The sequence below is a fragment of the Saimiri boliviensis genome, chromosome 12, assembly GCF_048565385.1.
Source record: "Saimiri boliviensis isolate mSaiBol1 chromosome 12, mSaiBol1.pri, whole genome shotgun sequence".
Classification (NCBI taxonomy): Eukaryota; Metazoa; Chordata; class Mammalia; order Primates; family Cebidae; genus Saimiri; species Saimiri boliviensis.
Window position 1 is genome coordinate 59,650,273 of NC_133460.1, and position 17,707 is coordinate 59,667,979.

Genomic DNA, 17,707 nt, shown 5'->3' on the forward strand with positions numbered 1-17,707 from the left:
TGAGACTCACTCTCTAAACAGGAAAAAAAAAAAAAAAAAAAAAAAAAGAAAAGAAAGAAAGGAGAAATATTAATGTACTGCTTGTGGAGGTAAACTGGCATAACTTTTGTTGTATCATACAAAATGTGAATTTGAATTAAGATTTTATAAGAACGCATACCTCTTGAACCAAGATTCACACTTTTAAGACTTGGCCTACTGATAACGCTTTTGCACATGAACAAAGATTTATGTGTAAGCACGTGGCAGTGTTTTTTGTACTTGCAAAGTTACTACTGGACATAGAATGTGCAAAGCTCTGAAAAGTTTTTCAGTAATCTTCAATTTTTTTTTTTTTTTTTTTTTTTTTTTTTTTTTTTTTTTTTTTTTTAAGTAGCACTTACTAAACTTTGGCCTGATTCCTGCTTTAAGAATAACACCAGCTACAATCCATAGACAGTAGACTTCTCTGAAAAGCACTGTGGAAAAAATGCTGTTCTTGTAAAGATTTTTCAACCATTTATTACCTGGAGCTGTGGCTTTAAGAATTATAAGCAGGAGCCGGGCGCGGTGTCAGGTGCCTGTAGTCCTAGGCTCAAGCAATTATTGCGGGGTGGGGGCACGAGGGGCTAACGTGGGAGGATCGTTTGAGCCCAGGAGTTCTGGGCTGTAGTGCGCTATGCCAATCAGGTGTCCGCACTAAGTTCGGCATCAGTATTGTGACCTCCCGGGAGTGGGGGACCACCAGGTTGCCTAAGGAGGGGTGAACCAGCCCAGGTGGGAAACGGAGCAGGTCAAAACTCCCGTGCTGAAAAGGACTCAGCACAGAGGCAAAGACACCTGTGGTCTTTGTTTCTTGAGAAAGTTCTCTTCCTAGAAGAGAAGGGTTTTTTGTGTTTTTTTAATCTTAAATTTTACTTTAAAGTTGGTGTGAAAAAGAATAAAGGAGTTCTACTTCTCTAAAGGCTGTGTTAGACATTACCAAAACGCAATATGCCTTTTACCCCAATAAAAAGTCATGCTATCTACAAGCTCCTATCTTTTCTTGAGCCCATTGGGAGCGGAGGTCTCAAGGCAACCAGGTACACAGAATTCCAAAGAATGACAAGGAAACAGGCACATGACCTCTTTCAGTTTTGGCAGCTCACGGTGGGAAGATGGGGTCACCACAGAACTGAGTGAAAAGGAAAAAAGCTAAAACAAATACTGTATCTTAAAGGCTGAATATGAACCAGCATGGCAATTTAGAAACCCTGGGTGTCCCAGACATGAGAGATGACTGCTGTCACTCACCAGCTCTTTTCCAGGGACTCCCTCAGAAAGACGAGGTAGGACAGGAGCGCAGAATGGTGTCCCTCAGAGGCGAGGGGCCTGCCATCCTCAGAGGCAAGACCTGAAGCCGCTGGTGGAGAGGAGGATGATGCCCTTCGGCTCCCAGCATCCAGGCGGAAGTCTACCACTGCTGGGAGAGTAGAGGGAGCCAATATTGTCTACACCTGGGGGACTTACACAGCACTCTCTCTTGCCATTTGGGAGCAGGAGAGGCGCAAGAACCCTGAGAAATGACCGATCACGTGGCCCAGGTGCTCCAGGTCTACCTGGATCTGAGACTGCACCTGAAAAAACATGCCTGCCTCCACCAGCAACCCAGCACCAGGTAGCCAGCTGGTAGGCTAGCTCTGGGCAGGTGCAGAGGAGACCAGCAGGGACAATGAAGGCTGAGGGTAAAGCAGGAAGAGGAGGCAGCAGCAGTTCCCCACTAGAGGACTTCGGATCCACGCCGCACTGAAAGTCAGCTGCTCACCAGGCTGACTCAGTTTCCACCTTCTATTCCACAGACTGGACACAACTGAGGAAAGAAACGTGAACATTGGAGTCAGGCCAATAGCAATGGTCCAAACTGGAACCCAATGAGAAACAAGAGTAAAAAAAGGCTAAGGGCTCTCCCTGAATGTTGGCTTGGAATCTAAGAACTTAACATGACTCTGTGAAATCGTATTGAGAAATAATTCTGCCTTGATATTGTTTCCTGATTTCTTGAACCTATTGACGTAGCGAAGGTTGGTGTCAGGTCACTGTCTGGTGTGTGGTGCTCCTAACACATAATGAGAGGAATGATAAGCTTCTATTATGACAATGACACTGGAAATTCCTTAAAAACAAAGCAGAACCCAGCATAGTGATTGCACAGAGGAAGAGTTTGGTAACTTTAACCTTTGGTGTGAATGAAGTCCTTGGTGAAGAAAGGCTGGTTTTTCACCAAATGTGCCTATTTATATCATTTCCCCTTTAATTTTTTTTTTTTTTTTGAGATGGAGTCTTGCTCTGTAGCCCAGGCTGGAGTACAGTGGCGTGATCTCGGCTCATGGCAACCTCCACCTCCCGGGTCCCGGTTCAAGCAATTCTCCTACCTCAGCCTCCCAAGTAGCTGGGATATTACAGGCTTGAGCCACCATGCACAGCTAATTTTTGTATTTTTTAGTAGAGACAAAGTTTCACCAGTTGTCCAGTCTGGTCTCGAACTCCTGACCTCGTGATCTGCCCGCCTCGGCCTCCCAAAGTGCTGGGATTACAGGTGTAAGCCACGGAGCCCGGCCAAATTTTTATATTCAAGTGGATCTACCCTACACAGAAGATATGCTTATGGTCATTTTCCTTTATTAGACTGTTTATTCCAGAAGCTATGACCATTTCTGCCTTTGTTTCCCCTAACTGCTGGAAAGGAGAGAGAAGAAATTATGCATTTTGTGAGGGGAGAAACTAAGGCTGGAGGTTGTGAATATTCTATGTTAAGGAGGGACAGGAAAAAAAAATCCTCTAATGTGTTGTCTTTGACTAAACTATGAGGCTGCTCAATTTTTTATCTTAGCAACTTATCATTTTTCCCAGGGTCAGTAACTACTTGCAGAAAACAGTAAGTCTATATTCGCCCAAGGAAAAGATCTGATCTGAATACCAGAATAACACTGGCACATGTAGAGATATGGGTCTCCTGTTTATAGTTGATATTTCTACATTAAGATGAAACAGCTGCCAATTCAAAACTGCAGCCCTCCAGCAAAACCCCACGGCATTATAAAAAAAGCGTATACTCCTGGCACTTTCCAGCTGTCAGCCTCACTGCTCACCTTTCATCTTGCATTTTATTAGAGATATTTTGACCAGGATTTTATAACGTGGAGCAGGAGAGGAATTCACCCTTTCCCTGTCATAAAACACCATCTCCATTGAGAAAACAGGGAAATCGGAGCAGAAGCTTGGTGTCTGAAAATATGATTTTGCCTGGAGAGGATCCAAGCCTGTCATCTTTGCGGGCAGTATGGTATAGTGGTTAGCTTTAGTGAGCTGCAACTTGGGATTGAGATAAAATCCAGGCCAAACTAACATTCTTTAAGTCCCTCATAAGGTGAGGAGTATGAGGTGTGGGGCAGGAATGAGTCTGCCTGAGGCATCTAAGCGGCTGCCACGGAGGGGAGGGATGAGGCAGTGCTGTGCACAGAACCAAGCAAGTATTGCAGACCTTAGACCCACACGCCAATACCTGAATAGTATTTTTTTTTTTTCCAGAAACTGTAACCTAGGGTCCTAGGGTCTGGGGTATGCACTGTGAAAAAGTACCCACTTGTAACTGTTGCACCTTGAATTCTTTGTCATCTCAGAATGTTTCAGGAAGAAGCTCAGCCCTGGAATAACAAAAACGAGTTGGATCCAGAGATACCTAAGTTGGAGATGAATTTGGTGAGGTCTCCTTAGTACCCTACTAAAACCCTCGCCCAGGGAGGAGCTTATTTTCCATTTGCTTTGTACACGTGATATCTGCAGAGGCATGATCAGTAATTGCACTTGCGCTGCCTTTACTCCACTGCCGCTTACGATGACTCAGATAACCAGCCCAGTAAAATCCCTGTTTTCACCATTGTTCAGGGAAGAGCTGTTTTGGGAACTATGCTCGATGTCTTCCTTCCTTGTGCAACTAATACAGTCTCCTTGTTACATCCTCCTTGGTTGTGGTCATTGGACTGTCACCTGCCAGGTGATTGAACCCACCCATTGAGTGAGTAACAAAAGTAGTAGCTTTCATTTTTCCTGTTCTATCTTATTGCTAAAATTATATTCTCCACTAGATATAGATACCTACCAATAAGGACCAACGGCTGGGGTATAACTGGGTGGGTTCTGCATAATTTTCTAAGCAAACCTCCGTTTCAAATGCTGTCTCTTCTTTTTCAGGTCTGTTTTTCTGCCTTTGGAAATCTCCTTCTATGGGCAGGGCTTTTCCCAGTTCTGCATGTGGGGTTGAACTTGTAGATAACGCTTGATGTTCACGACAGAGGAACAAGGTTTTGCCTGTCTTTTCTCAGGTGCCGTGTGCTTAGAAAACTGGCTGTGACATGAACCCCTGGAGAGCCACCGCTGTGCTGTCTTGGGAGACTCCTGAAGGCCTGGGAGACAGACCCTCAGCTCTCACTTCCTTGCAGATTAATATGGCTTGCCAGCATTTAGCCTCTTGTTTCCCACTCCAAATCCAGTGGTCTACTTTCTGCATCACAGATTTTAAATATGGCTGTTCTCCAAAGATATACAATTATAATTCAAAACACATACAAATACCACATTAAGAGAATGAAGTTTTTTTGAAAGATAAGAAGCAGATAAATCACGTATGTATCTTACGGATGCCGTAATAGCTATGCTAATGTTTATGTCAAATCTCAAAGGAGAACAAATAGCTTAGCTAATGGTGTGTAACAAAGAACTCCCAGTGTGAAATGCAATAGGACTTGTTAGTTCATCCTGTAGGATACCTGGAAAAAAATGGATTTTTGAGTTATTTGGGATAAGCTGACCTATTTTTTTAATGTAAGGAGAATAGAAGTTACTTTGAATTTAACATGACTTACTACCAAAAACCTGTAAGGTTTTTCTTTACGGACATAAAGTCCCAGGAATGATAAGATATTTTGGTATATTTATAACCTTTAATTGCAATAGGTCGATTATGTGTGTGTTATATATTATGTATGTGTGTATGTGTTGTGTGTTTATACATTATATGTGAGTGTGCTATATATATATATATATGTGAGTGTGCTATATATATATATATATATTTGAAAAAGAAATTACTGTTCACCTGATGAGATAATTCAATTGAGTTGAATCATAAAACTTTATTTTTATAACCTAGGTATTTCAGAATCATCATTTTAAATGTGAAAATATAAATATGGGAGATACCATAAACCTTGTTTTATGGATTCATTTAATTTTGAATATGAGTGATTTATTTTCCTTGAGTCAACATTTTAGAAGAGCAAAATTATGAAATCTTAAAGAGAAAAAATGTTACCCTTATTTTCTTGCAACTGAGGGTACACATTCTAAGGGACAGTCTTGATGATATAAAGCTGGGCTCACAAAAGAATGGCTTCCAACACTTGTTAATCACCTCAGGATAGGAAGCTGCGACATCCACATTTTTTTTTTTGTTATTATTCACTGATGAGCACATAGATGAAAGGTGATAGCTGGTCCTCACTTGAAATGGTACTTCACATGCATGTTAATTAAATTTATGATAACTGAATTTACTAAGAACTACAGTTTATGAACAGAATCCAAAATTTGCTATTGAATAACCTCTAAAAAGACAATGCGGTGGATTTTTATTGCCCTAGAGTTCCATTGGCTCCTAGAGTTCCATTGGCTCCTTTCAAGTCCTGTGGATGGGTTGAATACATAACATAAAAAGAATTTCTGGGTTAGTAAGCTAGCCAAGGGACAATGAATAGTCCAATAAGTAATGTCCTCAATGCCTGCTCACAGATATAATCCAGCCTCTCTTAGTCAAAAGATAGTTGGGACTGTGCCCTCCCAGGAAAGAATCCTAATGCTGTATTAGTAACTTTCAATCAAGTTAATGAAAAGCTTGACATTTTGGAGGATAATCCGTGGCATAGGCCTGTAGTAGTCTCTGCATTTTAAAAGTTTAAAATTACTAAGAAATGTCCGGGAGTTATCCATCTAGATCAGCTTTTCCAGTTACTATGTACTCTTAAAATTGGGATTCAAATATTCTTTTACTTCAGGAAAAATATTTTTGAACTATACGTCTAAATACGTTATATTTCTTTTTTATGTTTAGCCACTGGAAGGGGGCTGAGGACCTAGTAACACTCTGAGGCACCCTTTTTAATTGAAAATAAATGAGCATCTTTCTAGGATCCTCATCTGTGGGTGTCTGAGGTATCTAGTCTTTACATCCGATTCTGAATACTACTGATTCCCTTCATGAACTACCAGGAGAGCCTAAATTCCAGGGAGCGTGTATTTTTCTACTTTGGTGTAATTATTCTGCCTATGATGAGCAATTCTAATATTGCTTTATATTTGCTGCACACCCATGACAGGAGATACATAGGGCTTCTGAGACACAGGTATAAAGCTACTGACTAAAAATTATTTAATATTGTCTCTGAAATCATTCACTGTAACAGAGCCATTCTTCTTGAGAAGTTCTTCCTAAAAGGTTTAGGATCTCACAAAACGGAATATAGCAGCTCCTCTTTTCCACAGCTCCCAGCATACTCAGTGTATGTGGCACCTGGCTCCTAGTCAGTGGTGTGCTGGCAAACGTTTAACAACTGGCTCTCTGGGAGGAAAAAAACAAATTAAAACAAATCAACAAAAATCCCTCAGTTATAGCACCTTCCAATTTCTGTGGTATAAATGCTCTCATCCTGGCTGATTTCAAGCTACAAATGTAATGCCACTGAACATAGAATTGGGAAGAGATCCTTGCAATTGGCTTCTGCGAGCACGTGTGGGCTTCCTCCAGCACACCATTGCTCCTTGTGTAAAAGCTTCATTTGTAACCTCTGCTTTCCTGCTGCAAGTGCTGGAAAACTGCTGGACTTGAAGTGATTCAAACTCAGTTTCCCTAGGTCCAACTCTCTGAACCCGATCAGCTGGAGTGGAGGAAGCTGTCTTTGGTTGTATCTATGTGGTGGCATATATGCATCCAACATTATACAGCAGAAACTTTAGCTAAATACATTTCTCCAATTACTATGAGCAACATAAGTCTAGAGTAAGTCCCAATAACTCTCGCTAGTTGGATCTGATGGTACTCAGCTGAGAGTGATTTTGCTGCTCAGAGAACATTTGGCAATGTCTGGAGACATTTTGATTGTCACAAATGGGGAGACAGTGGTATGGCATCTACTGAGTAGGGGCCAGAGACTCTGCTAACATCTTATAATACACAGGACAATCTGCAGAACAAACAGTTCTCTGGCCCAAAATGCCAATAGTGCTGAGGCTGAGAAAGCCCGGTCTAGTCAGATCCGGGCATGCCACAGAAGTAGTGCACACTGCAGGCTTTATCCCACAACTTTTTGTTGGGATTTGCCACCATGTACCCCACATAAGGAACATTCAATCCAGATATACCCAGTTCTGTTATATCTTGCCACAGAATGCAAACAAGATTTTATTCGTGGAAGTATTTGGGTACTGATGTTCAGCACAGCCTGACTTGGCTTGCCTACTGTTGTTCCTTGAAACTCTGCCAGTACTTTAACCCTCCAGTCCTAGTGAAGGTGCTCAGAGATGCTGCCAGATGGGCCTTAACCATCTAATTAATCGTTAACCATTAGATGGTTGTGTGGGAGGTGCCAGCTGGCTTTGGGCTGGAAGACCTTTGATCTCTTTTGCCATTTGAAGCAATGGATCTGCATTTTCTCAAACACCAGGATGGTTACCTGGGTTTGTTCATCTGGCCATTATGTGTGTCCAGATGTGAAATTTGGAGAAAGGCTTGCCAAAGTGTTTTTACTGTCTTTATAGTGGCAGCATTTTGTAACGTGTGGGGAAAGCAGTATTAAATTGACTTTCTTTAATTCTATGTACGATGGAGCAGAGATAGACACCTCAGTCTCTGATGATGTCCTGTGACTCCTGACTTGATCTGTATGGAAGCCATATCTACCTCTGAACTGATACAAATACAGGACAATATCTCAAATAACTAGAGTGGCTTTGAGTTATGTTTTTCTTACATACTGCCAAATGCATGGAAATGGCATATATGTTTTTGTAAAGCTTGTATATTTGTGGATTTCCAGTAGGTGACAGAGTGAATTCTCATAACCCTTCCTATCCCTTGTGAAAACATCTAGTAAGTAGGATAAAAGTAAAAAATAGTTAACAAAGCTGTTAAACATCTCCATAAACAAGAAGCAGACAGTGGGCTTTCTCTCTACTGATGGATAAACATCATGGAAAACGGATAAATCTCCGTGAGCTAGGAGCCCCAGGTTACAAATGGGTTCTGAAGCCAAAGGCCTCCAGGAGTTTGGGAATGGAAACAGAAAGTGACAGAAAGGATATCAGTCTTATAGAAAACTAAAATGAAAGTGTAGGAAATAAATAAATAGCTCTTGTATGACACAGGAGTGGAGCCAAAGACCATATGAAACGGGGGTGGGGTGCGGAATGGGGCTTGGACCCCCCAAATGATTGAAGGCTAAAAGAATCTTCAGATGCATTCAAAACCTGAAGCCACTAGAGAACTTTCATCAAGGATGACTGGATTGAACAGAAACAGCTGCAAAACCAGGAAATAGACCAAGCCTGGTGCTGGCCTCAGCCACAGGTGTTTGCTATCCTGTCTCAGGATTCCTGAGATCCCTGGCCTGTGTTTAGGCATCTGCAATTCCATGAAACAGGTAGGGTTGAACACAGAAAGAAGATATTCACATTTTAAAACTCCCACTCAATGTGAATTTGCATATGAAACTTTAAAAGAATATGAAGAAACAGAACCAATATATTTAACAAATTCAACAAGCCTGAAAATCATCTCCCAAGAAAATGAAAATTTTAAAAATTCTGACAAATTACTTTTAAAACATCTTCTTTAAGGCAGTATAAGTTATTCAAATGTTTAATTCATACAATTCATAGAAAGAACAGAAGGTCATATAGCAAAATGGGTTCATATGAGTTAAATAAAAATGCATGTATAAAGATTTCAGAGTATAGAAATGTACGAAACTCATAGGAAACCATAAATCACTTCTATTTTTATTCAAGTGGTTAACCTCAAATACCAAGGAATATAATTTTTAAATTTAGCTTTTAAAGTTTTTAATTTCTGTGGTTACGTAGATGTATATATTTATGGTTTACATGAGTTATTTTGATATAGGCATGCAATGTGTAATAATCACATCAGGGTAAATGGAGCAACCATCAAGCATTTATCCTTTGTGTTACAAATAATCCATTTGTATTATTTTAGGTATTTTTAAAGGTACAACTGAATTACTTTATAGTCATCCTGTTATGCTAGCACATACTGGGTCTTATTAATTCTTTCTATTTTTTGTAACCATTAACCATGTCCACTTCCCTCCTAACCCCCCACTACCCTTCCCAGCCTCTGGTGGCCATCCTTCTATTCTCTATCTTCATGAGTTCAATTATTTTAATTTTTAGCTCCCACAAATAACTGAGAACATATGAAGCTTGTCTTTCTGTGCCTGGCTTATTTTACTTAACATAATGAACTCCAGTTCCATCTGTCTTGTTGCAAATGACAGTATCTCATTCTTTTTTATAGCTGAATAGCACTTCATTGTTTATATCTGCCACATTTTCTTTACCCATTAATTTGCTGAGGGACATGTAGGTTACTTCCGAATCTTGCCTATTGTGAACAGTGCTGCAACAAACATGGGAATGCAGATACCTCTTCAATATACTAATTTATTTCTTTTGGGTATATAACTAGGAGTGGATTCCTGGATCATATGGTAGCTCTATTTTTAGTATTTTGAGGAACCTCCAAACTGTTCTCCATAGCGGTTGTACTAACTTATATTTCCACCTACAGTGTATATGAGAATTTCCTTTTCTTCATATCCTCATCAGCATTTGTTATTGCCTGACTTTGGAATAAAAGCCGTTTTAATTGGGGTGAGATGGTATCTCATTGTGATTTTGATTTGCATTTCTCTAATGATCAGTGATGTTGACCACCTTTTCATTTACCTGTTGGCCATTTGTATGCCTTCTTTTGGGCATTTATATGTCTCCAATGTCCTGGAGAGTTTTCCCAATACTTTCTCGTAGTAGTTTCATAGTTTTCAGTCTTAGATATAAATCTTTAATCCATTTTGATTTTTGGATATGATGAGAGATAGGAGTCTAGTTTCATTCTTTTACATATGAATATCCACTTTTCCCAGCACCATTTGTTAAAGAGACTGTCCTTTCCCCAAGGTGTGTTCTTGGCACCTTTGTTGAAAATGGATTTACTGTAGATATATGGACTTATCTCTGGGTTCTCTATTCTGTTCCACTCATCTGTGTGTCGGTTTTTATGCTAGAACCATGCTGTTTTTGGTTACTCTACCTCTATAGTGTAATTTGAAGTCAGGCCCAGTGATTCTTCCAGTTTTGTTCATGAATGATTTTTAAAATATGTTGTTGAATTTGGTTTGCCAGTATTTTGTTGAGGACTTTTGTATCAATATTCATCAGTAATATTGGCCTACAGTTTTCTTTTTTTAATGTGCCTCTGTCTGATTTTGATATAGGGTAATATTGGCCTCATAGAATGAGTTTGGAAGTATTCCCTCCTCCTCTATTTTTCAGAAGAGTTTCAGTAGGATTTGTATTAGTTCTTCAAATATTTGAAAGATTTCAGCAAGGAAGCCATCAGTTTCTGGGCTTTTCTTTTCTGGGATACTTTTTATTACAGCTTTAATCTCATTACTTACTGTTAATCTATTCAGGTTTTGGATCTCTTCATGCATGGTTCAATCTTGGTAGGTTTCATGTGTATAGGAATTTAGCCATTTCTGCTAGATTTTTCAGTGTATTGGTCTATAGTTGCTCATAGCAGTCACTAGTAATCCTTTGAGTTTCTGCAGTGTTAGTTGTAGTGCCTCCTTTCTTCATCTTTGATTTTTTTTTGAGCCTTCTCTATTTTTCTCTTAGTCTTGTCAAAGTTTTGCCAATTTAGTTTATCACTTCAAAAAATAACTATTTGTTTCATTGATCTTTTATATTATTTTCTTTATTTCAAATGCTTGGAGCTAGACATGGTAGCTCATGCCTATAATCCCAGTGCTTGGAGAGGTTGAGGTGGGAGTATCACTGGAGGCCAGGAGTTCCAGATCACCCTGGGCAACATAGCAAGACTTCAATCTATACGTGTGCACATGCACACACACACACACACACACACACACACATATATACACACTCTTTTTCTCTCTCTCTAGCTGGGTGGCCTGTAAGTAATCTTTATTTTTAAAAACACATGACTGGAATCAAGTTATTCATGTTTTTATTTATAATATGTGTTTATAATATGTAAGCTCAGTTTATGATTGTCTTTTATTACCTTCATCTATCTGTTTTTGTATTAGGGTTATATGACTTTTAAAAGAATTTGGGAAATGTTATCTCTAATTTTAGATTCTGAGATAATTGATGTAAAATGATTATTTTTTCCTTGAAAGATGAGTAGAATTTTTTGAACCATGTGCTTTTTCAGAGATAAGGGAGATTTTAAAAATTACTTATTTCACCTTTTTGAATAATTTCTGGATTACTGAAGATTTTTTGTTTTTCTTGAGATATAAAATGTTATTTTTATTTTTTTTCTATTTTGTCTGTTTCCAGACTTCTAAAGTTACTCACAATATGCTGTTTTTATATCTCACATACATGTATCTAGTTAAGTACTTTTAAAATTTTTAATATAATTTATTTTTTACTGATATCTATTTTTTGATTTATTACACTTGCCATATATCTATTTTATTAATGTTTTCAAAAACATTTTTGGTGTAATTGGGGAAATTTGAATATTTACAGTATATTAGTTGTTTTACAGAATCCTTAATTAGTTTAGCCATATTATAGTATTGTGGTTATGTAGGAAAATATCTTTTTGACCAAGAGATGTAAGTTTAAGTAGTGAGGGATGAAATATCACAATGTATTGAGAAGGGAGAGACAAAGACTGATAGAGAGCAAGAGAGTAAGAGAGCAAGAGAGTAAGGGAGCAAGAGAGCAAAAATGAGAGAATGAACAAATGAGGCAAATATTTACAGAGTTCAATGAAAAATCCAAATTAGAGTGTACTGAATTTGCAAGCCACTGGCACAATGTTATACTCCTATGACATTTGTAAAAATTAAGTGTTTAATGCTGCGTGCAGTGGTATATACCTTTAATCCTAGCACTATAGGAGGCTGAGGTGGGAGGATCACTTGAACCCAGGAGTTCATGACCAGTGTGGGCAACATAGCAAGACCTTGTCTCTACAAAATAATAATAAACGAGCTAAGGGTGGTGGCATGTGCCTGTAGTTCCAGCTACTCTGGAGCCTGAGGCAGGAGAATTACTTGAGCCCGGGAGTTCAAGACTAGCCCAGATAACATGGCTAGACTCCATCTCTACAAAATAAATTAAACAATTAGCCGGACATGGTGGTACATGCCTATAATCCTAGCTACTTGAGAGGATCTCTTGAGCCCAGCAGGTTGAGGCTGCAGTGAGCTATGATTGTGCCACTGCACTCCAGCTTGGGTGACAGGGCAGGAACCTCTCTCTAAAAGTTTTTTAAAAAGTGTTTAATATTTTCAGTGAATTTTGTTTTATCATTAGGGTAATCTTTGGCTGTCAGCAATGACTCCAAATAACAGTGACTTCAATAAGATCGTTTCATTTTGCCTCCATGTAAGTGACATCCAAGAGTTGGTAATTTAGGGCCATTCTGGTTGCTTTACTAGCTTCTATCTTCTTGCTTTATCACTTTCAACATTAGCCTTATACTGGACCATGGCTTCTTTGGCTTCAGTAGTGTATTTGCATCCACACCCCAGGCAGTGTGATTAGGCATAGGCGAAATTGGATGTGCCCTACTTTTAGGATTCTTCTTGAAGACAATTCTGCTTAGATCCAATGCATAGCTCTTAGTCATATGGCCAATGTGCCTACAGAAAAAGCTGACAAGTGTAATCTTAATTCTCATATCAAATGTATACCCAGTTAATAATCAGGTTTTATTACTAAGAAATATGATGAGAACTAATACTGACACCAAAACTAGCAGTTTTCTTCCAAGATTATAATGGGAATTTGAGTAATAGCTTTTACAATTTTCTGTATGCTGTCATACCCCTGGCGTTATTAGTAATAAAGCATTTTAAGAGCTGAAGTACAGGGATATTCTCCCATTTTGACTACTCACTTTTCTTTGAAGGTTTTTCTGATGAGCCTTTTGTGATTTCTTTCAAATGCTTTTATTTCGTAAGTCTGTTAGGTTGGTGCAAAGGTAATTACAGTTTTTGCCATTAAAAGTAATGGAAACATTACCTGGCTAATTGTTTTATTTATTTTGTAGAAATGGAGTCTTGCCGTGTTATCCAGGCTAGTCTTGAACTCCTGGGTTTAAGCAATCTTCCTATCTCAGGCTCCAGAGTAGTGGAACTACAGGCACATACTACCACCGCTGGCAAATTTATTTATTATTATTTTGTACAGACAGGGTCTTGCTATGTTGCCCAGGTTGGTCTTGAACTTCTGGGCTCAAGTGATTCTCTAACCTCAGCCTTCAAAAGTGCTAGGATTAAAGGTATGCACCACTGCACCATTAGAAGTAATGGCAAAAACTGCAATTACCTTTGCACCAACCTAATAGAAGCCACATAGACTCTCTGCTGTTTTGCAAATTGTCAAAAATCTGATAATTACAAACACAAATGTTTTTGATATTATAACAGGAAATTTAGTTGTCTTTCCATCATTTTCTGTTTCTCTAATTTTATTGTTTTATTTCATTTTACTTGTTAACTTCGTCGCTTTCCTCCCTAGAGAGTCCTTTCTAGTCTTCTTTCGGTATTCATTTTCCTCATTTGCTCCTGGAAGGCTCTCCCACATTGAATTTTATTCCACTCTTATAGAATGCCATAACATGGCGTCTACTGGGGCAACACTTTATTCTAACTTTTTAGATTATGTCAATATCAGCATCCTCAGGGTTTCTGCTCCTAACAAAGATTTAAGTATTTTATGTCTGCCTTAACTAATTTGTGTGTGTGAGAGTGTGTATGTATGTGTGTGTGTGTGTGTGTGTATGTGTGTGTTTCTTAGCATTCCCTAATATAAAAGTGAATGGTTTATGGTGAGGAAAAATATGATCTATTATCTCAATGGCTACTGCACTATTATCGTCAAATAAAATACATTCTAAGTCAGACTCATAGCTGAAGAATAAAATTTTTCCCCAAAGATCAGTAAGGATTTAGCAATCCAGAATTGCAGTGTGGTGTGGCTGTGTGTTACGGGCATTTGTTTCAGCTTACGTCACACTGGGATACAGGTTTCTGTTACTTCCACAGTTACATTCACCCCATTTCCTTTGTTCTCACTGATGGATTGCTGTGGTAATGAAATAGTGGTGTTACCAATGATTAACTCAGAGAAGGTATCAGAAGCCCTGGTAATGTTTGTTTCCAGGTGTTTTCCTACAATTTCTGGATATTACAGTGTCTACACTTAAAAAAAATTCCTTAGAGTCAACTTACGGGGGAAACTTAAAATTAATTTTAATTTTTTAATTTTTTTAAATTTTTTGTATTAACAGTAAAACCATAATTTGCATAGCACTTTTATGTACTTTTTCAAAGTGTTCTTATGCCTAGTCTCCTGTTTCGTGCTTTCAGAAACTTACATGGCACTGTCACCATTTGACAAAGAAAACAATGGCCAAAGAGGTGAAGTAATTTATCCACGGAATGACTGTATGTCTTGGTTTGTGCCTGTTTTCCTGGTGTTAGAGCTCCTGTTTATTCTCATACGTGGCCAAATTTAGGCAATAAATAAATTACCTGTCTGAGTCTGTTTGGTTGCTATCAAGGAGTATCTGAGACTGGGTGATTTAAAAGGAAAAGATGTTTGTTTGACTCACAGTTCTGCAGGCTGTACAAGAAGCATGATACCTGCATCTGCTTCTGGTGAGGACCTTAGGTTGCTTTGGCTCAAGGGAGAAGGCAGAGGCGAGCTGGCCTGCGCAGTGATCACTTGAAGAGAGGAAGCAGGAGAGACGGGGAGGTGCCAGGTTCTTTTCAACAGCCAATTCCCACCGGAGCTACAAATCCCAGGAAGGGCATTAAGCTATTCATGTGTATCTTCAATCACTCTTCAAATCCCAGGAAGGGCATTAAGCTATTCATGAAGAATCCATTCCCATGATCCAAACACCTATTAGGTCCCACTTCCAACCCTGGGGATAAGATTTCAACATGAGGTTTGGAAGGGTCAAATATTCAAACCGTAGTTGGCCTTGCTTCTCTAGCATTGGATCCTAAGCCGTCTAACTCTCAGTTTATCTATTTAGGGAATGAGATACAGGTACCTTGGCGGTTACTTTCCTAGCCTACAGATCATGATATTTAATAGTTGTTGGGATAGGAGAATTCTTGCAGACATAACTAGTTAGTTGTGTCTTACTGAAACACAGATTTGTGAATAAATCAGACATCTCTTACAAGATATATGAGTATCTGAACTTTCTAGCCTAATATAATTTCTAGTTATAATCATCACTAGCCCCATTTATTCCTTTGCTAGATTCATTTATATCACTTGTTCTACCTAAAACACATACTGCTTTTTCTTCTTCATAAGTTTGTATGTCCAGCAACATTTTCTGAAGTGTGTGCTGAATGACTTCCACTTCCATGTTTTCTTTGAATCCACAAGCTGATGAAGGAAATGAGTCTTGGTGCCCCATCAAAATTACAGTCTATATAGAATGTGTCTTTAGAATATCTAGATTATAATTCTGATGGGGCACCAAGACCCATTTCCTTCACCAGCTTGTGGATTCAAAGAAAATGTGGAAGTGGAAGCCATTCAGCACACACTTCATTCTAAAGACATATTCTATGGGAAAAAATTTTTGCAATCTACCCATCTGACAAAGGGCTAATATCCAGAATCTACAAAGAACTAAAATAGATTTACAAGAAAAAAAAAACACAATCCCATCAAAAAGTGGGTGAAGGATATGAACAAACACTTTTCAAAAGAAGACATTTATGCAGCCAACAAACATGAAAAAATGCTCACCATCACTGGTCATTAGAGAAATGCAAATCAAAGCCACATTGAGAAACCATCTCACGCCAGTTAGAATGGTGATCATTAAAAAATCTGGAGACAACAGATGATGGAGAGGATGTGGAGAAATAGGAACATTTTTACACTGTTGGTGGGAATATAAATTAGTTCAACCATTGTGGAAGACAGTATGGCAATTCCTCAAGGATCTAGAAATAGAAATTCCATTTGATCCAGTAATCCCATTACTGGGCATATACCCAAAGGATTATAAATAGTTCTATTATAAAGACACATGCACACATATGTTCATTGCACCGCTGTTTACAGGAGCAGACCTGGAACCAAGCCAAATGCCCATCAATGATAGACTGGACAAGGAAAATGTGGCACATATACACCATGGAATATCATGCAGCCATTAAAAAAACCATGAGTTTGTGTCCTTTGTAGGGACATGGATGAATCTGGAAACCATCATTCTCAGCAAACTGACACAAGAACAGAAAATCAAACACGGCATGTTCTCACTCATTGGCGGGTGTTGAGCAATGAGAACACATGGGTGTAGGGAGGGGAACATTACACACTGGGGTAGGTTGGGGAGTGGGGGGCTAGGAGAGGAACAACAGGGGGCAGGGAGGCTGGGGAGGGAAAACACTGGGAGAAATGCCTGATGTAGGCAATGGGGGGACGGAGACTGCGAACCACCATGGCACGTGTGTACCTATGCAACAACCCTGTGGTATGTACACATGTACCCCAGAGCTTAAAGTACAATTAAATAACAAAAAAGGCACATTCTAGTGAGTGGGATAGGAGGGAAAGAAGGTTCCAGTCAGAGATTTTCTCAGGCTTCTAGGTCTCTGCTAGTGCTAGATACTGCTCGGTTGTGATTAAAAATAAAGAGACAACTCCAAATGTCCTTTTGGCTAAGTCCATTAGTTAGAAAGAGTGGCAGGATGACTATGTAAGTGATCATGGTGGAAACGTGGCATAGTAGGCTCAATAATATCTTGAAATATGTCTACATCCCAATCTCTAAAAGCTATGAGTTATATTATTTGACAAAGGGGACTTTCCAGGTATGATTGAATTAAGGATCTTGAAAGGTTATCCTGGATTATTCATGGAATCACCATGCTCCTTATCAGGGTCATGCTGGGGCAGTCAGAGTCAGAGGAGAAGGCAATGTGGTGATGGAAGCAGAGACTGGAGTACATCACTCCAGAAGATGGAGGAAGGGGTCACTGGGCCAGAAACACAGGCAGGCATCGGAAGCTGGAATAGTAACAACAAACGTTCTCCTTGGACCCTTCAGGGAGACTGACAGCTTTGCTTTAGCCTTGTGAGAGTAGGTTAAACTCCAGACATGTAAGAGAATAAATTTGAGTTGTTTTAAATCCCCAATTTTGTGGTACAGTTGATCCTTGAACAACATGAGTTTGAACTGTGTGGCTATGTTTATCAGGATTTTTTTCAACCAAACATAAATCCTAAGTATGCTATTCAGGGGATGAAAAGCCTTTGTCTAGGGAGAGAGACTTTTTGTATATGCAGTTTTGGCCAACTGTGGGACCTG